At 30.7% G+C, this 12,847-nt stretch overlaps 1 pseudogene; it reads right to left on the bottom strand.

The window, feature by feature from the left end:
• Nucleotides 1-10,565: 10,565 nt before the first annotated feature.
• Nucleotides 10,566-12,847, bottom strand: part of LOC107855726 — an 88,978-nt pseudogene continuing 86,696 nt past the window's right edge.

Below are 12,847 nucleotides of genomic sequence, written 5' to 3'. Positions count from 1 at the left end.
ATATATATATATATATATATATATAGAGAGAGAGAGAGAGAGAGAGAGAGAGAGAGAGAAGGAAAGAAAGAAAGAAAGAAAAAAAAAACACAGCTGGGGAAGTATAGTCACATGCCCTGAAATCATTGGGATTGGTCAAAACCATACATTTGGCTGACGTGGAAATTGTATTAAATTAGTATATATATATATACATATATATATATATATATTGAAAGCGTGAAGCATCTTAGAAATATTGTTTTAAACTTTTTGTCCTTCATTAAAAGTATCTACTTCTGACAAGATTATTTTTTCACTATTTTCTTAATATTTAAGAGTTGAAAATTAATTAAATATTTATAGTAAACCATTTATTATTAGAAGTCAATAAATTAGTGACAACTAATACCTTTTTCATTTGTTTAAGAATTTTAAATCATCTAAAGTTGATTTAAAAAGATTTGAAAAGTCTAGATTTAAATATGAAAGCATTAGAATAAGAAAAATATAAGTAGAACCAATTTTTTAAAAGTTTTAAGTATTTTAAATTTATCTACCATTCCATCAGATAAATAATTATTCATTTTCATAAAATTGCTATTTTCAAAATATTCCCTTCAATCATATACATAACAAAATATGGTCAACTTAGATTACTATATACTAGATTATTCTTAAATAACATGTTTTTTGGTCACTATTAGCATGGTAATCTGGATACTTTTCCCTTCAACAACGCCTCTACTCTGGTTACTCCCCACCACGGCTTCTTGCCTCATTGGTTTCAACTTTAGGATGGCATAGTTCTTAGAAATTTTTCTCCTTTTCTACTTTGCTAATAAACTTCTTAACATATTATTCTTCGAATAATTCTACTATAAAGTAACTAACATGAATTTATTTTATCATATCATGATTGTTGGAAATTATGAATTTAACTATTTACAATCATAAATAAATATACCTGTTCGGGTAGGTTTGATATTTCTAAATTTTGTTCCTCCATAGCTTTTTCCATTGAAATATACCTGTTTTTTAATAACTAATCAAAATATTTGTTGTGGACAAGAGGAGTGTTTGTGCTTCAACTCATGAAGGCTTGTTTTTCTTTCTACCTTCGATACCTTTTATTTATATCTGAAACCTTACAAAAGTTTTCCTTCCTTATTTTACATGTTTCTAAAACTTTACAAAAAGTCTGCAAAAATTATCTACATCTACCTAACCTCATTTACTATACTTTACAAATGTCTTCTAAAAAGACAAAAACTAATTAAAGCCTAGACTAATAATACTCAAAAACCTATACAATTCTAATAATTTACGTAAAGAAAATTGTGAAAGTTTGTTACATATCGCTTTCACAATTTAATAGCTTGTCTTTTATCTCCATTATTGTTTCCGCTAATATCTTCTTCTTGTCGTATCTGCTGTTTTTTTATCTTCTTTCCAGCTGACATGCTTATCTTCTTGACTTTTTATTTTATTCTAGCCGAACTTCTGGGATAATATTATCTTCTCCATTACATCTCGAACATTGATGATCTGGATATTTGTGTCCAATTATCTTGCAATATCTTATCAATAATCCATCTGAAATAAATTCTCTCTTAATTGCTCTTGTAGTAGATTGTTTTCTGGGTTTAGTAATGTCATTATCCATTGTCTAACATCTTCCATATCTGCTGGTCGTAGTTCTTTTGAATTTGAATAAACCATCTGATGATCTCTTGAATAATAGCTCCATATTCGGTTTCCATTGGTATAATTGTTTGCTAGTTCTTGAATAATTGTAGCTAGTCCAATAAGTCATTTTTTTGCATAAAAATCAGGTATCTCGATTCTGGGTATCTCTGACTGCTGCACAATATCTTCTGGTATAATCATATCTCTGGTTAATCCTATTTTTACAACTTGTATAATTGGTTTTATCTCGCCATATAATATCTCTGCTGGTGCAGTATAACACTTTATATAAAATAGATTTCCTTTGGTTACTCTTTTATAGGTGTTGAACATTTTTTGTAATTCTTGCATAATAGATAAATCATTAGTATTATATTGGAAAATATCAGGAATAGAACTAACCCCAGGAAGTAAAATATTTACAGCAAGATGTAAAAATCTATATGTATTAACAACAAAACATAAAATAACGGAAAGAAATAAAATTAACAAAATACAAATAGAAAGTCCTTTCGAACAATTTGTAAAAATAATTGATAATAATGATTATAGTTATAGAGACATAGATATAGAAGAAAATTTAGAAATAATAAATGATAGAATAAGCACAACAAAAAGAATAGCTTATGAAAAACCAGAATCATCAAGTTCATAAAGAAGAACAAGTTATGAAACAAGTTCAACAACTAATTTAAACCAATATTACATAACAGGAACAATAAATGAAAAAGAATATTTAATACTCTTAATTACAGGACAAGAAGAAAATTATATAGCAAGATATCTAATAAAAAATGAGAAAATAAAATCTGACAACAATATATGCCCAGATCTACCAAGAATCTTAATAAACACTAAAAATATAGTAGAAAAAGAAATAACAATAGGAGTTAGAAAAATAAAGATAGAGTTTGAAATAAAGGAAGAAATGCAAAAAACAGACATAATATTAGGAATAAAATGGTTAGAACAAGTAAAACCATATAATATATAGCTTACACAATTAACTATAACATATAATAGAGAGAAATTATTCTTAAGAAGAGCTTTAACGTGATATGAAAATATATGTATTAATGAAGATAGAAGTAGAAAGGTAATACAGTAGATATTATACGCCTATGATAGATACAGGAGCAGAAGCTAATTTATGTAGATATAATTGTTTACCAAAAAGTAAATGGGATAAATTAAAGACACCAATAATAGTTAAAGGATTTAATAATGAAGGAAGCTTAATTACCTATAAAGCTAAGAATGTAAAAACACAAGTATGGGATAAAATATTAACAATAGAAGAAATCTATAATTATGAGTTAACATCAAAAGATATACTTTTAGAAATGCCGTTTTTAGATAAATTATACCCACATATAATAACTAGAACGGATTGGCGGTTTACAACACCATGTAAACAGAAAGTAAGAGCAAAAAGAATTACTAATAAAATAAGAAAGAAAACTGATTGGATAGAAGGAAGTGAAAAAATTACACAAAAATTAGAAAATATAAAAAATACTGAAGATACAATAGAATTGGTCGTATTTTCAATAAATAAAAAGGAAATAACTATATTTTCAATAAGTAAGATAGAAATAATTAAGAAAAAATTAGAACAATTATATAGTGAAGATCCATTAAAAAGATGGGAAAAACATAAAACCACTATAAAAATTGAATTAATAGATAAAAATAGCATAATAACTCAAAAACAACTAACATATAATTTTGACGATTTAAAAGAATTTAAAGTGCACATAGAAGAATTATTAGAAAAGCAATACATACAAAAAAGTAATAGTAAACATAACAGCCCAGCATTTATCGTAAATAAACATAGTGAACAAAAAAGAGAAAAAAGTAGAAGGATTATTGATTATAGAAATTTAAATACAAAAAATCATGACATATAATTACCCAATACGAAATAAGATATTAAAAATAAGACAAATACAAGGATATAATTACTTTAGTAAATTTGATTGTAAATCAGAATTTTACCATTTAAAGTTAGAAGAAGAATCTAAGGAATTTATCGCATTTACGGTAGCACAAAGATTTTATGAATGGAATGTACTACCATTTAGATATAAAAATGCACCAGGTAGATATCAACATTCTATGGATAGTTATTTTAAACAATTGCCTAATTGTATAATATATATATAGATGATATACTATTATATACAAAGACCAAAGAAGAACATTTAAAATTATTAGAACAATTTACGGATATAATAGAAAAATCGGGAATAAGTTTAAGTGAAAAGAAAGCTGAAATTATGAAACATCAGATAGAATTTTTAGGAATATAAATAAATAAAAGTGGAGTAAAAATGCAACAACATATAGTACAAAAAATAATAAATTCAAAAGAAGAATTAGATACAAAAAAGAAATTACAATCATTTTTAGGATTAGTAAACCAAGTAAGAGAATATATACCAAAATTAGCAAAAAATCTAAAGCCCTTATAGAAAAAATTAAAAAGGATGTAGAATATAATTATAACGAAGAAGATAAAAAACAAGTTCAGAAAATAAAAATACTTTGTAAAGAATTACAAAAATTACAATTTTTAGATGAAAATAGAAAATTTATATATATAGTAGAAGCAGATGTTAGTGAATATAGTTATGGAGGAGTACTTAAATATAGATATGAAGAAGAAAAGTTAGAACACCATTGTAGATACTACTCAGGTACGTTTAATGAAACAGAAATAAAATGGAAAATCAATAGAAAAGAATTATGCTCATTATATAAATGTTTATTAGCATTTGAGCCATATATTGTATAAAACAAGTTTATTGTACGAACAGATAATATACAGGTACGTTGGTGGTTAACAAAGAAAATACAAAATTCAATTACAACAAAAGAGATTCGGAGACTAGTCTTGAATATATTAAATTTCATATTTATAATTGAAGTAATTAGTACTAACAAAAATGTTATTGCAGATTACATATCAAGACAAAGTTACACAGACTGATATAATAGAACAGGATACTCTAGAAAAGATATTCAACACCCTAACTACGCTTTCAATGAAAGTGGACAGTATGGGTAATGAAATAGAAAAGCTAAAGACTAATGAAGTTAAACTGAAGTCTATAGCTACAAATCAGCTAACTTAGCAGTGTGCAGAGCTATGTCGATCGGAAGACATTAAAATTCCAGAGCTAGAAGGAGACGTTGGGACACTCCGTAAAACCCATAACGTTTATCAATCTACAATTGCAGGTACAAGCAAAGGAGTTATTAGACAAAGATACCAGAATATGAACTTAAATAAGACATTTGAAAAACCATTTACACCAAAAATACAAAAAGACCTCTTGAACATACCCCCACAAATTATCACATATCGAGATAGTCTGAACCAAGATAAAAAAGTTTATAATTATACAGCCCAAAAATACATAGAAAATATCTACCGAGTACAAACTTTTCTAAATCTTAACCCCAGAGCTACAGATATCAAAGAACCCAACACAAACTATATAACCCAAAGATTACAAGGTCACAACAAGTTAATTCCACTACCCAAAACTAACCCAAGCCTAATAAAAACTTATTTCGACTATGGATTATTAAATACCATATATACCCAAGATGGAGAAGAACTATCAGCTATAGAAGAATTACAAAAAATATTCAACACCTATAAAAGAGTAACCAAAGAAAATCTATTTTATATAAAGTATTGTACTGTACCAGCAGAGATATTATATGACGAGATAAAACCAGTTATACAAGTTGTAAAAATAGGATTAACCAGAGATATAATTATACCAGAAGATATTGTGCAGCAGCCAGAGATACCCAGAATCGAGATACCTGATTTTTATGCAAACAAACGACTTATTGGACTAGCTACAATTATTCAAGAACTAGCAAACAATTATACCAATAGAAACTGAATATGGAGCTATTATTCAAGAGATCATCAGATGATTTATTCAAATTCAAAAGAACTACGACAAGCAGATATGGAAGATGTTAGACAATGGATCATGACATTACTAAACCCAGAAAAACAATCTACTACAAGAGCAATTAAGAGAGGATTTATTTTAAACGGATTATTGATAAGATATTGCAAGATAATTGGACACAAATATTCAGATCATCAATGTTCGAGATGTAATGGAGAAGATAATATTATCCCAGAAGTTCGGCTAGAATAAAATAAAAAATCAAGAAGATAAGCATGCCAGCTGGAAAGAAGATAAAAAAACAGCAGATACGACAAGAAGAAGATATCAGCGGAAACAATAATGGAGATAAAAGACAAGCTATTAAATTGTGAAAGCGACATGTAACAAACTTTCACAATTTTCTTTACGTAAATTATTAGAATTGTATAGGTTTTTGACTATTATTAGTCTAGGCTTTAATTAGTTTTTGTCTTTTTAGAAGACATTTGTAAAGTATAGTAAATGAGGTTAGGTAGATGTAGATAATTTTTGAAGACTTTTTGTAAAGTTTTAGAAACGTGTAAAATAAGGAAGGAAAACTTTTGTAAAGTTTCAGATATAAATAAAAGGCATCTAAGGTAGAAAGAAAAACAAGCCTCCATGAGTTGAAGCAAAAAACTCTCTCTCGTCCACAACAAATATTTTACTTAGTTATTAAAAAACAGGTATATTTTAATGGAAAAAATTATGGAGGAACAAAACTTAGAAATATCAAACCTACCCGAACAGGTAAATTTATTTATGATTGTGAATAGTTAAATTCATAATTTCCAACAATCATGGTATGATAAAATAAATTCATGTTAGTTACTTTATAGTAGAATTATTCAAAGAATAATATGTTAAGAAGTTTATTAGCAAAGTGAAAAAGGAGAAAAATCCCTAAGAACTATGCCATCCTAATGGTGAAACCAATGAGGCAAGAAGCCATGGTAGGGAGTAACCAGAGTAGAGGCGTTGTTTAAGGGAAAAGTATCCAGATTACCATGCTAATAGTGACCAAAGAACATGTTATTTAAGAATAATCTAGTATATAATAATCTAAGATAACCATATTTTGTTATGTATATAATTGAAGGAAATATTTTGAAAATAACAATTTTATGAAAATGAATAATTATTTATCTGATGTAATGATAGATAAATTTAAAATACTTATTTTATATGTGATTAAGGATATAGGAATAATAGAAATAAGAAAAATCATATTAGAAAAAATATTCGGTAAAGATTATATAGCTAGAATAAATTACATACCACACGTACCTAATTACTCTTATAAATATTTACGTACACATCAACTATGATAAATCACATATATCTAGAATTTTGGAAGAAAGATATGAAAAATATACAATTAGTAGAAAAATAAATGAAAACAAATTTAGATAAATACATGGAAACTAACGATATAAAATATATAGAATTCCTTAATGAAAATATGCAAGAATTACTTAGACTAAAACAAACAACTAGAAAATATTATGAAAAAGCATTTAATCAAACTTAAATGACATATGATATTAAAATACTTGTTTTATATATACTTAGAAATATAGAAATTATAGACATAAAGAAAATATTATGAGAAAAATTACAAAATTATGAAAAGGAAGAATTATCAAACAGTACAGAAAACTTACACATATATTATGAATATCAATATTGCTTAGATTCAGATGGATACTATTCAGAACAAATAAATGTTAGAATATATAAAAAAAATTAGAGAAAGGCAAAATTGGATATATGAAGAAGTTAATTACAAAAATCAACTTGAAATAGAAAAAAGACAACTAGAAGAAAAATTACTTAAAATGAAATTAACCTTAGAAAAAGAAGATACAAATAATGATTTATTTAATACATATGAAAAATTATTTAATACAGATGAAAAATTACCTATACATGAACAACAAATACTAGTTAATCAGATAAAGAACATAAACCTACGCATTGAATATAGCAAAGTTAGAATAAAATACTACACATAAATTGCTAAAATTTCAATAGAATAAAATAACAAACTACACAAATTAATAAATATATGTTACGAAAAGAATAAATCATATCAAAACTAAACTAGATCCATGTTTTATTACTTAAGATTTTGCTTTATACTTGGATGTGTTATTTCAACCTTATATCGGTTGTACCTCACCATGTATAATGTTCTTCGCAGGGAGATGATCACATAATCCAAGGCTACATAACCTCATAATTTGTGAATACTGAAGGGGAGTGTACACTACTGTAATGTTGTAATGTGTTAGGCAGTGCTATCACTTAAAACACTTTTTTGTTAGTGAGACTTCTACCGGTGCTATAAGCTGGTTACTATAGATATTGTTTTTGGATTGCATGTCCAGAGTCCAAGACACAACTTCAAATTCCAAAAATCACAATTTCAAAAACTCAAATTTTCAAGTTTCAACTTTAATATCTATGGCGAACCCGGAGCTTAGATTGCTCTGTAGGTTGTTATTCGAAATCAATGTGAATATTGTCTACTGGACTCAATATTGTCATTTGCTATTGGAACGGAATAGAAAAGCTATTTTCTTCTTGTGAACCTGCGACTTCGTTGGATTTAGGCCACTGTTTTTATTTAATTCAATGCTTCTTATTTTAAAATTTATCTGACTGTAGACGAAAAAGGACGAGGGATTAATCTGTCTGTGTACAGGGTATTATGACTTATTTTAGTTCTTATTTCTTGTGGACGTAACCTTAATTTTGTTACTAATCTGACAATCATCTAACTAGGTAAAGGTGTACATCACATGTCTACAATCAGGAATTCAACAAACATTGTCTGGCACAAGTCTTATGTAGAGAAATGTGATAGAGAGGAGTTGCTTCAACAACGGGGTTGTGTTATATGGGTAACTGGCCTCGGCGGTTCAGGTTAGTTTAAATGCCAGAAGCCTCATATCGGCTCTCAAGTCCATTTCCTAAATTTTTGGGTGCTGTTATAATTAGAACTTGGGTATTCACATCCGCCAATATTTGCTTAATAATGCACAAGAGCGACAGTTACTGAGTGACTTATATATCACATGATTACTTAGTAAAACTATGTATGGAAGAACAACTCGGTGCTAGCAGCCTTTCTCAGATTGTTGCTTCAATAGGATACTACCAATGAAGTAGGAAAGTTTTAACTAAATACCCTTCTTTTAGAGCTAGATGTTGTTTATATATTCTAGAATTCAATCTTCCTTCGGAAAAGATGACATGAGACCTATCAAACGCAAAATAGCCAAAATCCAAATCATCATTAAGGCCCTCTACGTCACGCTTTTCTTTTGGCACATTGGTTATTTTATCAAGTGAGTTGTAGAGTTGATTAAACTATAATATTAAGAAATGATAAGACAATCTTAGGTGTTCTCACGACACTATCTTTATCTCTGAGTCCCATCAGTAGATCTTCTTGATGAATATTAAATTATGCTTAAGAAGCATAATTGTTAGTTTGACACAGTTCATCAGTGAAACTTGGAGGTAGAGAAGAATAATGGAAAACTCTGTCAGCCTCTAATAATGAACTTGATTTCATTTTAATATGCAATGTCGATCATACTGCTTAATTGAATTGAACATTATTTGTAGACAAGCTATTGTAAGATACTACTTATATGAGAAGCCTTGATTTGGAAACATGCTACTAGGTCAATGCATTTCAGGAATCTCTAAACATAAACGAATCACAGTGCGCCCATAGGAATATGTTACGTCGTACCAAATATGCACAAATGTCACCTGAAAGAAATAAACTACTTCTATGATCTATCACAACAGTGATCTAAAAAAATTGAATCAAAAAGGCAGCCACTCTTGATACATTCAAATAATACACTATCTTCGTCTCGCATTGAGAGTCATGACGGTAACCAAAGTGTGCTCCCAACTTCTGATTCTTTTTTAGCTAGACCAAAGTAAGAAAGTTAAATTTTAAGGTAATGTCGCTTGTGCATTGTATATATAGAGATTCCTTTACACATAAATTGATTTACTACCATTAATGCTACTTTCTCTAACACCATTTTGTAGGACATTCTTTCGCGGCTACACAAACAACTGCTTGCACCTCTATCTTTGAAGTAGGCGAGTTGGGAAAATTGAAATTTTCGGGCAAATCTAATAAGTTCGATATGTCTAAACATTACCCGTCTGAATATCAGGATCAACATCAAGTAGATGTGCTTTAGCCAGAAAAAATTTCACCTCCACTAATAACTTCAAATAGAGGTATATCCCTCTTTTCAAAGCCGGTATTGCATTTAACTTGATCTGTTTTTAATGGTAATTATAGTTTACCATCTACAGGTAAAAAAGATTAGAAATGAATTTACGGAAGGGTCATCTATTTCCAAAGGAAGACTCTGCATTGCAAAACAAGGTTAATGAAGCCTATATTCCATTTCTATCGTCCAATTAAATAGATTGCTGACTTGCTTTTTAAATTGATACAAATACATAATTTAAGGGTGATAGAAATGATGGATGATAATGTTGCATAGTCAAAAATTGATCTTAGAAAATATTTTTTTAATTCGCAGGTATGATTCAGCTCTAAAATTGAAAAGTTCAAAAGTTCAATGACCGTGACACGAGTGTTGTAATAAAAAGTAGATTTTCGTGTCGTAGGTGTTCGGTGGTAATAGAAACTTCTCCCTCGATTTCTCAGGTTAGCTTCATGTTCCCTATGGATTAAAAAGACAATGGGATATGATAGGTGATTTTCATGTTCTATAGTGATATTTAGTAAAAATCAGTTCTCTCTTTTTTCGGACAGAATTACCAGCCAAGTAAATGACTTTGTCATGATTCAACCGCTGGATATCACTACTTCCATCATTGGCTGTGAGTTCTCATAAGCTATATCAATTACAATGTTATACGTATTCATTACTGTAAAGTGTAGATTATCCATTCCTTTGGCAGAATTTGCAATCCAAACTCACAAAACTTTAATTCAAATTTTGGTAAAGAAAACAACTAGACAATTTGGCTTGACTTCAAATACCTTTGTTCTTCACAGAATCTAAATTTTCAGTCCCTTCAACCTTTCCATTCTTTAAATGCACCTTCACATAAAGTTGAGAAACAAGAAAAGTATAGCAACATTGAGCACAGAACTGAAAACGCCCCAATTCCATTACACCCATTTTTTGTGAAATGCAAGAACAACACCCCAACGTGATACACAATGTTACACCCCAGTAGCAAAATCCAACAACTTACAACAAACGGGAAATACACACTTCTCAATCCAATCGCTGTCCAAACTATAACTGTAAACGACAGAATACAATAATGTTGTAAATAGTATTGCTAGCACCTGAAACAACTGAGAATAACTCTAGCCATAGGAAGGACATAAATATGAGAATGGAATAATTAAAGAATTGAAAGACGGAGAGTTTTCGGCGATAGAAAATAGAGAAAAAAGTACGTAGTATGTGGAGGAAGCGATAGAGGTAGAAAATGTAGGACCAAAAGAATATGCGTCCAGAAGGACGCGTGCCGAGAGAGAAATAGAGAAGCCATTGGAATGTGGTGGTTTTGCCCCATCGCCAGAACTAGTGAGTTTTGTGGATTTCAGCGGAAGCGGAGAGGAAGATTCCACTGAATATAGTAAGGGAGATGAGAGCCATGGAGAGGGAGTGGACGGTGGGGATTGGGCCGAGAAGGAGAGGAAGGCGGTGGCAGAAGAGGAAGAGGAAGAAATGGAGGAAGACAGAGAAGAGGATGTGATAACTTCTGAACCTTTTACTCAACCAAAACTAATAAAGCTTTTCCTGATTCTTTATAGTCCTGGTGGTAACACCTTTTCTTTTTATTGGTAACGAAAACGAATAGAATAATTTTTAGATTGTTACTTTCCAAATTTGGAAGATGATTACATGACTTGATGAGGACAAGGTGAAAGTAATAAGAAATGCTAAGATTACATGCTTATGGTGCTATTCATTTTCTTTATTAAGAGTCATAGTTGACTTTTTGTTCCCGTTTCTTTATCAATAGGTTTGTCAGTGTACCTACCCCATATTATGGGTATCTCTTGACTTGAGGACTATAATTTTTTGACTTGACATTTTGATGTCTCTTGATATCAGTTCACATACAATATGACATGAGACAGAAAGTTTCATACTCTGTATTAAAATGGTAGGCTGAAATTTCTGGTAAAACAATTGGTTGGTTTTCGAGTTGGCGACTAAATCTTATAGAAAGAATGATGTTAAATAATGGTTATAAAGCAAAAAAAGTACTCTTTAGTGGTAATTGGTATTTGGTATGACTTAATTCAGGTTTATAAGAGGATAAGTTCCAATAGATCTGATTTTTTTGGGGTGGAATTATGGTTGATGCAACTTCTCATTCAGAAAATTAGAAGTTTAATTTGGTTACCACAGGTATTAGAGGGAGAGCTATATGTGGTGTTCATATTTCCTAATGCATTTTATTAAGTTTCCTTGTGAGAAGACGTTGTATAAGGTCTTGATAAAAAAAGTAGTTGTAGCAGGAATAGTAGAGGCAATTTCCACGTATTTTATTGATTTTTGAAACAAATGGTTGCGGAAACAACAACTACAATTATCTTTGTTGATTATTAAAGATCTTTCAAGATGAAGTCAAGATGTAATAGTGATTTGGAACAAATATTTGCTCAAGTATGTCCAAGCTATAGACACGTCAAAAGTAATTGATAACCAGAGTCTACTTTTGAACTTCAGATGTATTATACATTGCCAGGAACATTGGAGGACCATAACTCTTGAGTGCAACACATGAAAAGTCACTGAAATCATTTATTAGTAAGAGTTATTATTTTCCCCCCCTCTCTCTCTCCCTACCCTCTCTCCACCCCCAGCTTACCAGCCCCCGGTCCCCGGCGCCGTCGCTGACCTTCGGCGCCGACCCGATCCGGCCGCCGGCTCCGACCTAAGGTCGCCGGCGCTGACCAGACCGCCGGCTACGACCTCCGGTCGCTGGCTCTCCCTCTCTCTCTCTCTCTCCCTACCCCCTCTCCATCCCAAGCGCACCGGCCCCCGGTCCCCGGCGCCGTCGCTGAACGTCGGAGCCGACCAGATCCGACCGCCGGCTCCGACCTCCGATCCCCGGTGCTGACCCGACCTGACCCCCGGTCGTCGCTCCCCGGCGTTGACCCGACCCCCCCTCCCCCC

Source organism: Capsicum annuum, chromosome 1 (genome assembly GCF_002878395.1).
Source record: "Capsicum annuum cultivar UCD-10X-F1 chromosome 1, UCD10Xv1.1, whole genome shotgun sequence".
Taxonomy (NCBI): domain Eukaryota; kingdom Viridiplantae; phylum Streptophyta; class Magnoliopsida; order Solanales; family Solanaceae; genus Capsicum; species Capsicum annuum.
This window is presented reverse-complemented; position numbering and strand designations above follow the sequence as displayed.